The sequence below is a fragment of the Mauremys mutica genome, unplaced genomic scaffold, assembly GCF_020497125.1.
Source record: "Mauremys mutica isolate MM-2020 ecotype Southern unplaced genomic scaffold, ASM2049712v1 000539F_np12_subseq_1:119545_obj, whole genome shotgun sequence".
NCBI classification, from domain to species: Eukaryota; Metazoa; Chordata; order Testudines; family Geoemydidae; genus Mauremys; species Mauremys mutica.
Window position 1 is genome coordinate 13,302 of NW_025422997.1, and position 18,429 is coordinate 31,730.

The following is an 18,429-nucleotide window of genomic DNA, read 5'->3' on the forward strand; positions in this document are numbered from 1 at the left end:
TCAACACACTCACTCTTCCCCAACACACACACTGTCTCTCCCCAGAACACAAACAGTCTCTACTCCGCCACGCACATTGCGGTTGAAAAGCAGCTGGTAATCTAGTAAGATGCCCGTGGAACGGTGGGATAGAGAAACCTGCATCATGTGATGCTGTACCAGTCCGTGAGGCATTGCAAACCCTTCCCAAAACACCCTGCAGCTAGTTGCACAGTGGGATAGTTACCCACAGTGCACTGCTCTCTGTTGCCATCCACGAACTGCTAGCAGGGATGTGCTCTGGTGACACAAGGGGCATAGGGAGGACATTCAATAGCTGTTTAGTTAAAACAGTTAGAAAGGGGTTGGTGGCTCCTTTCTTTCCTCACCCTGGAGTAAACTCAGCTTTTTATTCCATTCTTGATGTTTCATGAAATAACAACAGACGACCGAAGAAAGACGTGGACAGGGTGGGTCTCAGGGGAGGGGCAGAGAGGTTCGAGCGGTGGGCAGAGCAGGTCTTGGAGGTGGGGGCAGTGGGCAGGGCAGGTCTCAGGGGAGGGGCACAGAGGTGTGGGTGGTGGGCAGGGTGGGTTCCAGGGATGGGTCAGGGAGGTGGCAGCTGGTGGGCAGACCTTGTGGTAGGGGGTGGAGAGGCACGAGCAGGAGGCAGGAAGGCCTTGGGGGAGGAGAGGAGCGAGCAAAAGGTGGATCAGCAGGCCTCAGCTAAAGAGGAAGAGCGGGGGTGGGAAGTGGCCAAACAGGAGCAAGGGGGGAGCACAGGTGGGGCCTCAGAGAGAGGAGAAGGCTGGGGGGGGCAGTGCCATGGTCTGGGCACCAATCGGCCCCCCACTTCTAGGGAGCTTCCAGCGCTCACACCCAGCCTCCCCAAATGCAAGAGCCATGGGCCACCTATTCTCTTCATCTTCACTAACCAAGCCCCTCCCCAAGCTATGCTGATGGGAGAAGCCCTCCTGTTGGCACAGTGCTATCTGCACCGGGGTTAGGCTGATTTAACTGCATTGCTTAGGGAGGTAAATTTTTTACACCCCTGAGTAATGTAGTTACACCGATCTAATTTTGTAGTGTAGACCTGTCCAAAGAACCTTGGGAGTAAAACTTCCCCTGCTCCTCTGCTTTACTGAATCCAAACACAAGCAAAGCTTGTCAGGCCCAGATGGAGGTTGGCAGAGAGTCAGGTGTGTGCAGACATGATCCCTTCAGCAACTGTAGGCACCATGGCTTAGCTGGCTAAAACCACTGTTTTGTATACAGGGGATCCTGGGTTCAGGTTCCAGTGGTACCTTACTGAGTTGCTTTTGGGGCACCTGGTATTGGCTACTGTCAGAAGACAAGATTCAGAGCTAGATGGACCTTCGGTCTAGCCTAGTGTGGTTTTTCTTCTGGTTTAAATTACACTCACAGACACTGATGATAGAGTTACTGAAAGTTTGGGAGTTAGGAGCTGATAGGTCAGTGGTCCGGTCCCCTCACAGACGACCCCGTCCCTCTGGGACAGGGGCAGGTCTGAGCTCTCACACCAAATGCTCATTGTGGCTGCCAGAATCTGTGGGCAGCTCGTTTAGTTTATGCCGAGGGTTGAGTCCTGCTTAGTGCACCGTGTCTGAGAATGAAAATCCTAACCCGCCCTTTGAAATAACAAAAGCAGCAGGACGTGTTTCTGTCCCTGCCCCAGAGCAGACAGACCAATGGAGAAATGCCATGAGTCCAGGGTAATACTCCCCTGCGGTTTTACCATTTCCACTTGCTAAACCCCCTCCCAACCTTCTGGGCTCCTGGAGCAGGGGACTGAGCCTGAGCCGAGACACGGACACTGCAACGTTACAGCCCAAGCCGCATGACCCTGATTAATGTAACACGGGCCAGTCGTGGGTGTTTCATTGCACTGGAGACGTAACCTAATGTTATGTCTGCACTGTGATTAACCTGTTGCAAAGCCTGGGTCAGCTGACTCAGGGTTATGGGGCTTGGGCTGCAAGACTATAAAATTACAGGGCAGACATATGGGCTTGAGCCCAACCTCTGAGACCCCACGAGGGGTGAGGGTTTCCAAACCCAGGCTTCAGTGTGAACACAAATATCTGCACCACAGTTTTTAGCCTCTCAGCTTTAGCTTCATGAGCCCACATCAGATGGTCCAGGCCAGCCGTGCTGCCATCTTTATCCCAGGAGAGATGGACTCTAAGGGTCCGTCTCCACTGCAGTGTCAGCCCAGGGGTGGCACGCTGTGCTCAAAGCAGCACCTGGAAGCCCCATATTCACTGATCTCATATAATGATGATACAGTTTGTACAAAGTCTGCCTGGTGAGGTATCATTTCAAAAGTTTTGGTCTGTTGAACATTAATATTGTGAGAGATTGTGTGTGTAGCATTGGCTGGGAAGTTTTGCTCTGTGTGTGTTACTGAGATGAGGTTGGGAAATGCCCACCACCAGCCTTTCAGGTGTGACAATGGAGGAGCCAGACTCGCTGCTGGCCCATTAAAGGGATCCACACTCCCAAGCACTATCCCAGGAACCGTGTACAATGCAGACGTCTCCGAGATAGCACAGCGACAATGGGCACATCCTAGCAAAGGTACTTCCTAGCCAGTTGGAAGAAACTATGAAAGGTGGGGTTGAGACATTATGAGTTGGCCTCTATCCCCCACAACTCAACAGCTGGAAATACACCTGGATGACAAAACTGATTCAGAAATCAGAAGAGAATAATAATAGTACATTCAAACCAAAGTCCCCAAACAGACTAGTAGTGGTTTCTCAGCAGAAAATTTTCAGTTTGGGGAATTTTGTTTTCCCAGTCAGACTTTGCCAAGGGAAGCAGAGAGAAAATGGTTGAGTTGTCTCCTTCAGAACAGCTTGGCCTAGCCACTAGGTCTGGTTCACTGTTGTGGCCTTGATCAGGTTGGGGGTATTTTAATTATTTGGGGAGGTCCAAGGGTGTTTGGGGGAGATTATGAGGCTGTTCCCTTTTGAGATAAAAGCTAAGAAATGCAGGACTAGAGAATTTTTTTAGAAATCTGGGATTTAGACATTTTATTTGAAGCGGGGGGGGGGCAGCTGAGATTCTGAGAAGGTTTTTGTTTGCAAGAAGCAACATTGTTTGGTCTGTCATTGTACCAAGGGGGGAGATGGTTGTCTATAAAGGAGGGTGAAGACTAAATGCATCCAATGAGGATGGGATTTGAACCCATGCATGCAGAGCACAATGGATTAGTAGTCCATCACCTTAACCACTTGGCCACCTCATCTGAGCTGCTAAAACAGGGACAGGAGGAGAAATCTAAGGCCGGCAGAGATAGGGACACTAAGGAGTTTTTAAATACTAAGCGTATGCAGGGGCTGAATGAGCTCCCCTGTCACATCTAGTGAGGAGCTGGGGGAAGACTTCAGGAACAGGCCGTGTTTGCATAGACACCCCTACTCTGCCCAGCTATGCAGCATGATGGGGCCGCTTCCCCAAAATTACCAGTTTGGGATGGTGGTGGGTTACAAATCACTTTAGCATTGAGTGGAATGAAATGTTATTCTCCTTCCTGTATGAGTGAAGGGCAGCAGAACGTACCTAGGCCGTCCTGACGGAGGGGTGGGTGGGGGAGGAATCGCTTTCATTGGACTGCAGAGAAGTGATGAGGACGTCACCCTAACCCAGTGGTCCCCAAACATTTCACACTGCGCCCTCGTATCCATGGCTGTGGCCCCTCGGAAGCCGCGGTCGAGAACCGGGGCTGGGAGTGGGGCCGTTGCTTGCTGGGGAGAGGGGTGCGGACAGGGGTCAGGGGGTCGAGGCCGGGCTGGGAGCCAGGGGCCCAGGCTGAGGGTGGGGTTGGGGAAGAGCTGGGACAGAGTGGGGCTGAGTGGGGCTCCCTCCCTGCCCTTCATGGGGGCTGGCTCAGGCCCTGAGGTGCCCCCATAAATCTTCCTCTGTGTCCCCCTAGGAGTCACGCCCCACATTTTGGGGACCACTGACCCCTACTCGCTAAGCAGGGGCTGGTGATGCCAAAGCCCAGGGAAAGGGAGAACAAGTTCAGGGGCCCCAGCACCGGAACCCTGCCCCCCGCTTCTGTGTGTGGCTCCGCCCCCTTCCACTCCCTCCACCCACGGCCCTGTAGTAAGTGCAGGCCCTGATAAAGGTCTAGTATGAGGCCTGAGGCCTGAACTGAAGTAATGGTCAAGACTTTGCTAACATAAAGCAAAGTTAAGCTGTGAGTCAGAGGTAGGCCCTGCTCACAGAAGCTGGCACGAAAAGGGCTGATGCTGCATAAACGTATATTCACCTAGCATAAACACAGCACTAGAACACACTATACTGAAACATTCCATAGATAACAGGAGGACAGGCCGACCCATCCCAATGACAGGGGCAAAAGGGTAAAATGATGGATAGAGTTGTTTTGATCAAACCAACATGTACAAGGTAGAAGGCGGTACCTTAATACGTAGAGGGTTGTAACTTGCTACGTAGAGAGGTTGCACCTCAATACGTCAGGTGTGATGTGTAACTTGTTTGTATCTGTGTATAAGAATGCATCCCTGGGGAGGTGCCTTTGTCCGGCCGTAGGGGGAGTGGAAAGTCCCGCCACTAAGCCGGGTCCTTGCCAAGAGGCACTTTCTCGTAGTATGCCCTGAATTAGGCTAAGAAACCTACAGGGAACTGCAATTGTGTCCGAGGTCGCAATAAACCTAGCCCGATGTGGCTTTGCATCTTACTGGACTCTGTGGTCATTGGGGATTCTCGTCGGGTCTGCTGTGTCAGCTTCTGCAGAGCTGGGGCAGCACACAGAGGGACTCACACACGCAGCCGAGTGATATCAACAAGGAGACAGCAGAGCACCACACCGGTACCGCTCTGACAACAGGCCCCATCCACTGTCACCTCTGTTCCACCCCTTCCCCCACTGGCCCCACCCTGTCACTCCTTTACCCCGGCCCCGCTGCGGCCCCGAGACCAGAGAAGCTCTGTGCCCCTGCTGCAGCCCCCGGGCTGTAGCAGGGAGTGGGAGCTCCTCCAGCCCTGGGGCCAACATGGGGGAGACTTTTCCAGGGGGGCCTAATTTGGCCAGGGCCCCTAGTCATGGGCCCCACTGTCCCCTTGGCAACAAAAGGTTTGGGGAGGCTGAGCCCCCCCAGCCTCCATTACGAGCCGCCCAGGCTACCTCTGCTCAGTGGGTGGCCAGTCTCCCTGTGTCTCTGCTGTTCGTGCTGGGGAGCCTGGCCGGCCTTAGGGGTGGGGCCCCCGGCAGCCGCCCAGGGCTCCAGGGGGTCAAAGGGCACCATGTGGCCGTGCAAAGGTGCTCACTGCTCTCCCCTGCCCCAATGCTCCTCCGTGGCCCCACAGAGGCTGGGGGGAGCGAAGAGCAACACTATGTGCTCCCTGCGTCCTGGCCACTTTCCCCACCTGGGCTGGGCTGTGAGGGGAGCATCAGAATGTTGGTGTCACTAGGCCTGAGTAAACCAAAGTTGTGACTTTGGGCCTGAAGTGAACCAAAGTTCTTACATGCTGTGAACTTTAACCAGCCTAAGATGCTAAGAGACAGCAAGCAAAATGTGTAACTGTCAGCAATCTCCGCTTGCAGATGCAGGAGCGGCGGGGAGGAGGGGGAGAGGGGGAAGAAAAGTCTGCATGCGTCTGTGCTGTGAAGGCCAGAGATAAGCATGCGAATGGGAACTTTTCTAACACGCTGAAATGTAATGTTTAAAGTAACTGCTGTTGGGAAGGGAGGGGTGAGGGGGAAAACCGAACAAAAGGCTTACACAAACAAATGGGGTATAAATGCTGGGACCCCGCCTGCGCGCGGGTGTGCAGGATTTGAGAAGGCTTTTTCTCCCTGGCACCTTATTTGGGCTCAAATAAACCTGGTTTTGCTTCTCCACCCTGGTGTGATAATTAGTGCGACGCACACCGGGCAACGAACCCTGCTGCTGCTCCGCCTCAGGCTCTTTGAGCCGGCAACAGTTTTAGCATCCCTGGGTGGGCTCGAGGCAAAATTGTGCCTTTCCCGGACTCCTCCAATGGCCGGTGGACGATGGTCACAGCCGACGCCCAGCGCGCACCGGTGCCTTTACCGGGGGCCTCGGCAGAGACGCGTCAGGCTGACCTTGGAGGACACAACGGTGCAACGCACTCAGATAGTGGAGAAGCAGTTGCGGGCGACGGTGAGGAACCGGTCCTGTGGATAAGGTAGGAACAGTCCAGTGGTGTGGACTTTTGCCTGAGGCTGGGGACGCCCAGCCGTTGTAATTCCCACTAGACGAGAGAGCGTTCTATAGTGGGTCAAGGGCAAGCCCGTGGTATGGGGCAGGGACAGAGTATAGGCAGGGCACGGTGTACACCCTTAGAATGCATTCTGGCGAATTGGAAAGTGTTTGAATCAGATCCATTGACTAAAAGTAAACTGAAAAGATTTTATACAGTAGACTGGCCTCAGTATCAGTTAGAGAGCCAGGAAAGGTGGCCACCAGAAGGATCACTTAATTACAACATGATCCTTCAATTACTTCTGTTTTGTCAGCGAGTGGGTAGCTTCTGAAGCTGTTTGTATGTAGAGCTCTTGTAAAAATCCCTCATCATATGCCCCAGAGCTGCACTGGGAGGAGGACTGTCCGTGGGAATGTCTGTCTCTGTTGGGCTCATGCCTTCTGAACTTATTGACTGTGCAGCAAGATAAGATGCATCGTGGTAATAGGAAATAATGGTCTTGGTGTGTGTGTGTGTGTGTGTGTGTGTATACCAGTGTGAGTGTCCGTTACTGGAAGACGCCCAGAATACCCTGTGAAGCGAATGCTCATGATCAGGAATATTCTAACGCAAGCCCGGTAACTAGTGGATCTTTAGGAGATCCGACCCACGGTGGGCTGACTCGGCCTGGCATCGTCCGGCGAAGAAGCTGCCTGGGTCTAGGAATGTGTGAACCCATCTTCCCTCCCCCCCTTCCTTTCCGTGTGGGCTACTGACAGTCTGATCATCTCACTGGATGCAATCAGAGTAAGCGGCGCCGTCTCCCAGAGACTAGCCGACGCTCTTTGCTGAAGGGAGGTGTAGGAGAGTCATGGTCATCCCCGTTAGTCTCTCCTGTGTGAGTGTCCTGTAGGGAGAGATCCTTAGTTTATGAGCCGCTAGCGCGGACAGGGCACCCTCTCTGTGTGTGTAAGTGGAAAATGGGGGAGGGACAGTCTAAACTTTCCACCTCACCCCCTAAGGGTACCCCAGCATAGTACATGTATGTACATTATGGTCCTAAAACCTGCAGGTATTTAGAGAATTGGAATCTTCACATGCGTGAAAATCCATCTAAACAGTGCCCATTAGAAGGTATCTTCAATCTAGATAAGATCATATATCTCAGAGGAGCTTTTAATCACCAAAGAAAAGCCTCTGACACAGTGTGAGCAATTTGTCTAGGAACGGGTTAATTTGAAATTCAGCTTAGCCCAGAGATAAAGAGAAGTTGTTTTGTGTTCAAGGTCAAGAACCAGCACAGACTATGCTAAGTGCAAAGAAAAACTGCTTTCAGCCCCAGCTGGTTGTGGAAAATAGAGACAGAGGCAAACCAAAGGCAATCCAAGTTACAGAACTGAAATTACATTTGCAAAGCTTAACTTTCCAGTGAGACATGTGTGAGTATTAAAGTGGCTTAAGGCTTGGGGCATTTATATTTTTTTCCTGAGTGATGTGGGAGCGTTCCCAACACTCTCTGTTGTTGTTTTATTATTTTTAATGAAGCTTTAAAATTTGATTATATGGTGTGTTTTCTTCCCCCAATATCCTGCAGTGTCAGTTTGATCACCTGACATGAGGGATAAATTGGTAACAGAAATTTGTCACAGTTTGGTGAGCAACTAATAATGGGGGAGCCCTGCAGAATTTACACCATCTATCTGTTTTACCCTTGTCATTTTGTTTGCTTTATTTGGTACTGTTGGTGTTATATGATAAGGATTGTATGGTTAAAGGTGAGCCCTAATAGAATAAGGAAACACTATCTGGTTCTGGTTCTATTCTGTTTAACCGGTTACTGTTGTTTTTCTGCTCTGTTCATTTGGGCGTTAGGTGTGTGGGCGGAACTGAACTTCTCGTTCGTAATTCCTCAGGGTGGAAGCCATGTGTGCGATGAAGCTCTGAGGTTGTATTGAGATCCTACTGTCCCGCCCCCTGTAACGGACAATGTAATAGAAGTAGGAAAAATCTGGCTTAGACTGTAATTTTCCCTGCTCTCTGTGTAATTTTCTTTTCTGTTTAAGTGTCAGCAGACAAATGGGTGGGTCTTTGGGTATACCCCCTAAAGGGGTTTGGATTGTGTGTTAAGTAAATGGCCTTTACGCAATGGCCATGTATTTTTGCCCAGGTGGCAAGCCTTACTAGGGAGGACTCGAGTAGTTTTGGGAGTAAAAATGTTTTAGGGAAAAGACCAGAAGGGTGGGGGCTAGTTGAGAAGCCCACCCTCCTAGCTAAACTGGTAGTGGAACAAGTTTGTGCCCAGGATAGGGACGATTCAGCGAGAAAAGCAGGATCGGGCCCAGGCGGGCAGGCAACAGACAGAGAGATTGGAGAACAGGTTGGAAACTTTTGAGGGTGTAGTGGAAAGGAGTAAGTGAGTATAAGCATGGAAATTTCAAATACTCAGGAGGATATTTGAAATGATGATTTGAATTAGTAAGTGGCTGTTGAAAGGCAAGCAAGTGATTTAAGGGAAAAGCAAGTGATTTTTAAGGGAAAGTGAAAAGTTAACTCTGTAGTTGCTGGAGGGAACAGCAGTTGAACTTTGTAAAAATGCTAAAGAGAAAAGTTTTTGGTGTCTTTGAAATGTTTGTAAATAAATTCAGGCAAAGAAAATATGGGGTAATTCTCCTGTTTTGCCTAAAATCAACAAGAGTATTTGTATATTTTAAGTAATGATTGACTGCCCAGAAGGGATAGACCTCTGTTTTTGACTTTCAGATAATCAAAGAAAACTAATGCCAGCTGAACAGCATTCAACATATCATGCATTTACTGACAGAGTAACAATTATGTTTTGTGTTCTATGTTCTGTCTTGTGGTGTTTGTCTTGTGGCCAGAATTGATGTGTTTAATATTTTTATGGGATGGTCTGATTTAAAATCAAGCGGCAGTGTTAAATTGAAATGCAGATACTTGTTTTGTTCCACTTAGAATACAAAGTGTTTGGATATATCAGAAAAATGTGATATACTAAAGTCTAATACATTTTCCTAAGTAAGAGAAAGAAACTTCATTGGCCAAATTTTTTAATTGAAAATTGTTATTAAAATTTGCATACTAACAGTCTTTAAAAGCAAGGACATGGAAAGTTAACCCACTCCCCATATTGTACATGGGATCCTTCTGGCTACCTCAGATTTCTAGCCAGAGGGCTGGGGATGGTGGAAAGCTATTGGACTAGAGGTTGTATTGAATGAACTCATCAAAGTGGGTGTGCTTGTCCTGGCTTGTTGTTCTAAAGCTCTGTAATAAGGTTATTTTAGTGAAAGGGTATATGTGGCATACATTAAATAAGACTAATGTACTGTGTATGTGTTCATTGTTAACAAAAGGTGTATAAGTAAAAGTTTCCTTTATAGGTTAAAGGAGCAAAAAAAATGGGAAAAGGAAAAAGAATGAGTTAACTGAGAAAAAAAAGAATAGCTAACATGCTAAAAATAAACTGGCCAAGATTTGTGCTGAGACAAACTTAAAGTGGCCAGATGCCCTTCCTTTGGCACTGATAAGTATAAGAGCCATTACTTGGCTAAAAACCAGAAAAAGGGGGGGGGCTTAAATTTGCCCATGCAGCTATAAAATTTGTAAAATCTGCAAAGACACTAATGCAATGTGTTAGGTTTCTTTTCTCACAGGTAAAGAAGAAACAACCCTGTGGTATTAATTGGATTTTGGGGTTTAATCTACAGGCTGCGCCCTGTGTTTTGGATAAATCCTTCAGTATGTATTGCCCTCCCTAATTGGATTTTAAATGACATTGCCCTTATCAGGTTTTCAAATCACTTCTACATACCCAGATTGCTCACAAGGGGCTGCCATTAGATTAGCACAACAGAGGGCCTGGGTTATTTCCTCTGGAAAGAAAGAGAATTGAGCAGATCCCTGTGGGCTAGGGCCAATATCTTAAAAGCCAAGAACATGATAAGAAATTGGGCCAACTAGACAAGGCCACTAGCCTTATTCTTGAAACTCAGCTATCTTAAGTACAGGCTGGAGTTGGTGAGTTATATGTCATTTCCACCCTTAGTTCTATGACCCAGAAGTTACTGACAGAGATGGTATTGCATATCACTGAGGCTGGGAAGGCATTGCAGTGGGATCTAGTATGTTTAGAAATTCAGAATTTCCTGAATGACCAGCTGATGGCCATTCCGAGTGATCTTGAGCACCAGACTTGGCCCACTGCCCTTACAGACGCATCAGGAGTACCATCTGATCTGTGGTCATGGAGACATACTTGGACACTTTCTGGATGGAAGTGTGGACATTCACAGTGCTCCTTCCAAGCATATGGACCGGTTAGGGTGGGTGTGGGCTCCCACATACCGAATCCTGCTGGGTCCATGGGGAGGATGCATGTGGGACTAAATTATTCACCAAGACATCTGGGAAATTAAACCACTTGGTATACCTACCTGATTTATAGTCAGTGCCCCAATCCCTTAGTTGTTAAATGAACATTCCACTCTTTTGTCCATGCGTTCATTCCTGGGTTGGGGGTGACTAAGCTCAAAAGAGCAGTTGTACATATATCTGCAAAGCTTCATTGTTTTTTGTCTTTAAAGTTTGAGAAACCTCGCCAAAAGTTGGTTGAGTATTCTCAAAGGGGGGAATTGTTGGTGTCACTAAGCCTGAGTAAACCAAAGTTGTGACTTTGGGCCTGAAGTGAACCAAAGTTCTTACATGCTGTGAACTTTAACCAGCCTAAGATGCTAAGAGACAGCAAGCAAAATGTGTAACTGTCAGCAATCTCAGCTTGCAGATGCAGGAGCGGCGGGGAGGAGGGGGAGAGGGGGAAGAAAAGTCTGCATGCGTCTGTGCTGTGAAGGCCAGAGATAAGCATGCGAATGGGAACTTTTCTAACACGCTGAAATGTAATGTTTAAAGTAACTGCTTTAACCCGAATAACCCGAATACTCTCTTTTGCTAAGCTTGGGAAGGGAGGGGTGAGGGGGAAAACCGAACAAAAGGCTTACACAAACAAGTGGGGTATAAATCCTGCGCGGGTGTGCAGGATTTGAGATGCTTTTTCTCCCTGGCACCTTATTTGGGCTCAAATAAACCTGGTTTTGCTGTTGCTCCGCCTCAGGCTCTTTGAGCCGGCAACAAGAAGCTGCTGCTCTCTGCCCTCCCCTGACGCAGCCCGGCTGAGGAAAGTGACCTGGATGCAGGGAGCTCGGATGATGTCCCTTCTCGCCCCCCTGCCCCTGCTAGGGAAGGCTGCTGTGTGGTGTCTCCATGGCTGCACTTTCAGTGATGCAGGTTTCTCGATCCCATTGTTCCAGGGGCATCCTACTAGATAAAATTGAGCAATAATGCTTCCCGGTGGTTTTTAGGACTGGAATTGCTATTTTCAACAGCCATTGCCATTTTTTTTCTAGTTTTGTTTGTTTAAAAGGAAGACAGTGATATTGCACTGGCAAATTCCCCATAGAAACAAAGAATAATAAAGGCACCTCAACTTTTCCTCATGTATGGAGGACAGTCTTATAATATGCATCCAGAGATCCTCCAATCACACAAGCTGAAAATTGTTCCACTTTACTGCAGCTCTGTAACCATGCGGGAACCAGTCTGTGTTCTGTGCACATCCAAAATTCCTGCTGAATGACCTGCCCTGGGAGCAAGTTACCAGTGACCCAGGGCTGGGGCAGAAGGAGGGTGCAGATGGTGGGGAGGAGCCCAGAGCTGGGGCGGCAGGGGGGTGCGGGTGGTGGGGGGCAGAGCCCAGGGCTCGGGCAGCAAGAGTTATGGGGAGGAGCCCAGGGCTGGGGTGGGGGTAGCCAAATTTTTTTTTCCTTGGGGCGGCAAAAAACCTAGAGCCGGCCCTGCCTCCACGCACTGTGAGGTAGGTAGGAGTGGATCATTATTATCCCTACTCCAAAGAGGGAGAAGCTAAGGCTGAGAAAGGAGAATTGACTTGTCTGAGGTCACACAGCCAGTCAGTGGCAGAGTTGGGAATAGGACCCAAGAGCCCTGATTTTCAAACTAACCATCAGATCTTGAATTTCAGACATTGAATGACCTGAATAAAGTGCTCTCAGATGAGCTCCAGACCAACAACAGTGCACAGGAATTATTCAGCAAGTATTTGAGGAGAACTGCAATGTTAGAGAGAATCATGAACTGCTCAGAGACAATTAATGCAGAGAACAGCAAAATTCATCAAACATAGAACTGGTTCTGACTTATTTCCTTGGTCTTAAAAGAGAACAAGGATCTGAGTCTCCTCCCTGCAGGGGCGGCTCTAGGAATCTGACCGCCCCAAGCATTTTGCCGGCAGGGCGGCAGGCAGTCATGCCTGCGGAAGGTCCGCCGGAGCTGCCTCCCGCCCTGCCGCCCTGCCGGCAAAATGCCGCCCCAAGCGCGCGTTTGGCACGCTGGGGTCTGGAGCCGGCCATGCCTCCCTGTCAATAACCCCCTGCTCAGCCAATCAGGGTAGAGACTGAGAACGTGAGGCTGAGGGTTCTCATCAGAGAGCCCAAAGGATGGCCCAGGTCACTGGTGGGGATCACTGCCCGAGCACTATTTCAGCCCCACATTTTTGGGTGGATCTCCCACAGTGGGAACTGCAGAGCACTCCCCTGCAACAGATGAATCAGACTGAACAGATTTCAAACCTCGAGGAGGCTCTTACCTTCTAAACAGGGACGGCTGTTTTCTAGTAAAATCACTCAAAGGGAAGGAGAAAACTCGAAAGAGGTTCCTCCTGGCGCTCACGTCCGTGAACCCCAATACTCTCTCAGTCCTCAAAGAGAGACCTGGAGAAGGAGACTTGCTGAAGCAAAGCCACAGGGGTCTCTGAGGTTTCCCTGGCCCCTCGCCCCTGTCCTGCCTGGCTGATGTCAACATCTCTCTGTGAGGTCACCACCTCCCCACCACCTTTGACCAATAGGCTGAGGTCCTGCCAAAGGCCTTTGTGATGTCACTGCCGCACCCCTCCCTTGCTGGGCTAATGTCCCATCCCTGGCCAGGCACTTTGCAGGTTTGAGCTACTCCCTGTGGTCACTCCACTCCAGGAGCGTTCGTTCTAGGCAGCAAGCCGGCTAGACAGGGAAACATCAGACGCTGCTCCCAATGCTACACTCGTTTTTTCAGAAATGAGTCGACTTTATGGCCAGAAGAGACCATTAGAGCATCTAATCTGACCCCCTGCATATCACAGGCCTCCGGTATGACACAAGAGCTACTTTTGGGGCAAACACATTCCAGAAAGGCATCTAGTCTTCATTACATGACATCAAGAGATGGAGAATACACCTTATTACAATATTTATGCCTTACTTGTAATATGAATTTGTCTCTTTTCATCTTCCAGCCATTGGCTCTTGTTATGCCTTTCTCTGCTAGATTAAAGAGCCCTTTAATACCCAATCTTTTCTCTCAATTAAGGCACTTCAATGAAGTCACCTTTCAATCTTCTTTTCATCAGCTAAACAGGTTGAGCTCTTTCAATAGATCACTAGAAGGCATTTTTCTCCAACCCTCAGAACATTTGGTGGCTCTTTGCTGCCCCAGCTCCAATTTCACAACATCTTTTTCAAATGAGGACACCAAAACTGGAGGCTATTCCAGTATCAGTCTCACTGATGCTGTGTCACCTCCTGTGACGTTATTGACATAATCTGTAACTGTATAGATCACCATTGCGACCATTTGCAGCCAATATTGTAGAAAGGTTGTCATGTAAGAGGTCTATGGAGACGTTCTGATTGGCTGATTATAATGATGCTATCTCTAGATGTGTATCATTATTGTAGTTGACGTTATGAATATTGGCTCTATGCAGCCCATATTTCAAACTTGTGCTCTGCTTCTGGGGAACACCCCAGACAAGTTGGTATCAGTTCTGCCTAGCCTGCTTGAAGGCCCATTAAGGACCATCAGCTCTACAATCGACCCATTGAGAGAAGGCAGATACACCTTGTGACTCAGCAAGGTCTGCAGGGACCTGCCTATGGACCGAACTCTAAGGTTTTTCTGTGCCACGTGCTGGATAGACTGTCCTTGGGACAAAGAAAGCAAAGACCACATGGCAAGAGGCTAGAAAAGGCGGATGCCTCGTCTCTATCTTATTTTCAGTCCTGCTTCATGTCTCTGGAGGGACTTTGCTACAAACTGAAGCTCTCTACAAAGGACTGAATGACCCATCCCAGCTGAGGATGTTCCGGAGACTTGATTTGAACCTGCAGTTTATTCCATCACTGCTACAAGCCTGAACCAAGAACTTTTCCATCACTGTGTGTAATTGATACCTTTAAAAATTTTAACTCTCATCTCTATTTCTTTCTTTTTATGAATAAACCTTTATATTTTAGATGTTGTAGGGGAAAAATCCAGTGTTATCCAAGGCCTTGTAGGCCCAGGCCTCATGTCAAGCTGCCGGGGCCGGCCAGACAAGTCAAGCAGGGGGGCACGGAGGAGACAGTGGAAAGTCCTAACAGTCCCCGACTGAAAAACAATTTTGTAATATCCCCGACTGTAAACACGTAACTGCACAGAACAGATAAGTAATAACAGGAAAAGCCTAATATGGAAGAAATGTACTCCTGCTCCAATCAGCATTAACTTTGCAATTTTTTTTTAGCAAAATAATAAGGAAATGATGTATGTAACTTGCATATTACGATTGCGGTTTTAAGCTTTATAAGGCTGTCTGTAACCAGCTTCGGGGAGGCCGTTTCAATAACGGTTCTCCCCTGTGTGCTTCTAATCAATAAAAGGCCTCAGGCTGATCTGATTGAAAACACAACACATGGATCAATTTTTCCATAACAACGCTAAAGGATTTGCAAAAGCGTGATTTGTGGGTAAGATCTGACTCGTCTATTGACCTGCATCTGGAGCTTGGTCCTTTGGGGTCCTTTGAGAGAACCTTTTTTCTTTTACTGGGGTATTGCTTTTCATAACCATTCATCCCCATAAGGAGCGGGGCTGGTGGTGATAGAAGGGAACTGGAATATCTGAGGGAATTGGTTCTATGATGTCCAATTAGCCAGTGGGGTGAAACCAAAGTCCTCTCTGCATGGCTGCTGTGACGTGCTTTAATAGTGAAGGGCACCCAGCCTCGGGCTGTGACTGCCCTGCTCCAAGCAATTTGTCCTGAATTGATACTCTCAGCAGTGTCCTGCCAGAGGCCGCATTGTTACAGGGGTCGTCCAGGATTACAATTGGGAACTCTCCGAAGCTCAGGATGCGCTTCCTCAGCTAGGGGAAGTACGTAACCCACACACCTCCAGGGTGTGGTGGGGTGTCCCAGCTAGTGGCACTGAGATCACTTAGAGGGAGCAATAAAACATGTCTTCTATACAGCCTTTGCTAAGAGCCAGGTGGCTTTTAGTTCATGCTGTAGAGGCCCCCACACTAAGCTCCAGAGGTCCCCGGTTCAATCCCGCCCGCCACCTCATCACCAACCTGGATCTGTCAGCTCAACAGAGGCAGCTGCCACCCCAAGGAGGGAGCTGCCATGCCACACCCGGCTGAGAAGAGGTACCAAGCAGTGGGTTGACACCCTTCAGAGCTTCCTGTGATAAACTGTGAACTTGGGACAATAGTGGGGTGGTAAGAAGTGTTGCCCTCAGAGTGGCCTGGGTCAGAGCCCATGGGAGGTCCTGGGCTCCCCCCCGACACGCCATCTGCTGCATCCTTCCCCCCAAAAGGGCCGAAAGCCTGACCAAGAGGCAACATCCCCACGAGCAAAGGCCATCACGAGGCATCTGTCTTCGAAAGTTTGCAGAGGATGCGGGAGCAGAAAGGTGAGAGAGCATGAGGGTGGCTCTTGGGAAGAGGGAGGGAGGGAGCCTTATGGGAAGCTCTTGTTTACTGCCATCAACCCAATGATCAGATCACTGATGCCTAGAATCTTCCCGGACATGTTGTAATTGATTGGATCTAGGTTTTAAAATGGGTACCACATTTGCAGACGGAGAAATGTCAGCGAGTTGAGTGGAAGGCCATTGCAAGCTCAGCTAATTAGGCAATGGGGCTTATGCCCCATCTAACAAGCTCCTTAAACAATAGCTCCCAGTTTTCATTCACATTGTTCTGTTTAGTGTTTTTCTCCAAAACACTTTTACTAATCCTTTGGGTCAGCTTTGGAAAGTTGGCCCTTTCAGTGCACCAAAAATAAATATTGCTGGTGGGGACTGCCCTCTATTGGTCATAAGAACAGCCATACTGGATCAGACCAATGGTCCAGCCAGCCCAGAATCCTGTCCTCCCACAGTGGCCAATGCCAGGTGCCCACGAGGGAATCGACAGAACAGGGAATCATCAAGCGATCCATCCCGTCGCCCATTCCCAGCTTCCGGCAAACAGAGGCTAGGGACACTTCAGGAGCATGGTTTTCTATCCCTGCCCATCCTGGCTAATAGCCAATGATGGACCCGTCCTCCATCAACTTATCTAGTTCTTTGGTGGACCCTGTTATAGTCTTGGCCCTCACAGCATCCTCTGACAAAGTTTCCCCAGGTTGACTGTGTGTTGGGTGAAGAAATACTTCCTTTGGTTTGTTTTAAACCTGCTGCCTACTCCTTTCATCGGGTGACCCCAGTTCTTGTGTTATGAGGAGTAAATAGCACTTCCTTACAGATCCAGACTAACACGGCTACCCCTCTGATACTTTCTCCAAACCCATCATCATTTTATAGACCTCTATCCTAGCCCCTCCTTAGTCATCTCTTTTCCAAGCTGAAAACTCCCCTCAGTCTTAGTAATCTCACCTCACATGGAAGCTGTTCCATACCCCAATCATTTTGGTTGCCCTTTTCTGTGCCTTTCCCAATTCCGATATATCTTTTTGAGATGGGGGTCCAGCTCCAGTATTCAAGATGTGGGCATACCACAGATTTATAGACAGGCAATATTATATTTCTGTCTTGTTAGCCATCCCTTTCCTAAGGACTTCCCAACATTTTGTTCGCTTTTTTGACTGCCAATGCACATTGAGTAGATGTTTTCAGAGAAGTATTCACAGTGACTCCAAGATCTCTTTCTTAAGTTGTAAGAGCTAATTTAGACCCCATCAGTTTAGATGTAGAATTGGGATCATGTTTTCCCATGTGCATTACTTTGCACTGATCCACATTGAATTTCATCTGCCTTTTTGCTGCCCAGTCACTAAGTTTGGTGACATCCCTTTGTCACACTTTGCACACTCTTTTGGACGTAACTAATTTGAGTTGGTTTGTATCATCTGCAAATGTTGCCACCTCACTGTTTACCCCTTTTTCCAGATCACTCAGGAGTATGTTGAACAGTGCTGGTCCCAGTACAGACCCCAGGGGGACACCACTATTTACCTCTCTCCATTCTGAAAATCAGACCCTTTCTTTCTTGCCTTTGGACCAGTTACCTATCCCAGAGAGGACCTTCCATCTTATCCCATTTTACTTCAGAGCCTTTGGGGAGAGACCTTGTCAAAGGTTTTCTGAAAATCTAAGTATACTATATCCACGGGATCGCCTTTATCCATATGCTTGTTGACTCCATCAAAGAATTATAGTAGATTCATGAGGCATAATTTTCCTTTACAAAAACCATTCTCCATTATGTTCAGGAGCTCCACCATACGAGGATGCTTGAAATGAATGTGAACACTCAACATTTTGCTGTCCAAATGCATAAAAACCTAGCAAACCTGCCCATCAGCTGAAATCAGTTCCAATTCTCTAAGTGTCTAGTTTATGTTTCCATCAATTAAACAAAGGGATCATATGAATGTACATTTGCAGATCCCTCCTCTCCAGGGCTGTGCTGTGCAGAAGAACAAGAACCACATCCAGTTGGGGTTCAGGAGTCTGACGAGCAAAGGCCACTTGGTGTGGGCTAAAGTCACCAGCACTTTGGCTCCTTCACATTCAGCCAACGGCTGGGCCCCCAGGACAAGGCATGAGAAGAAGACAGTAGCTGTGAGCAGGAAAATAGCCACCAAGAAGCTGGCTAAAGCTGTCAAGATCCCCAGGAAGGTCACCATGCCCATGTCTAGAATGTACTGACTGCAGCGGGGACCAAAAAGGCAGAGAAAAGCCCTCAAAGGTTCTAAGCTGCAAGGTGATCAAAATCCTACCTAAAATCAAGACAGGATAAGGCTAAGGTCATCTCCAAAGCCAGGGCTAAGAAGGTAACACTGAGAAAGAAGTGGAGAGATTTCCATTGGGATGACTCCTGCTCCCCTAATGGCTCTGTTATGAATCACCATGGACCACCCGGAGA

The 18,429-nt window shown here is 48.5% G+C and overlaps 1 non-coding gene across 1 annotated transcript; it reads right to left on the minus strand.

The window, feature by feature from the left end:
• Positions 1 to 3,168: 3,168 nt before the first annotated feature.
• Positions 3,169 to 3,250, minus strand: TRNAS-ACU. Its single transcript has one exon. It is a non-coding gene; the product is annotated as a tRNA-Ser (tRNA).
• Between the last annotated feature and the right edge of the window lie 15,179 nt (positions 3,251 to 18,429).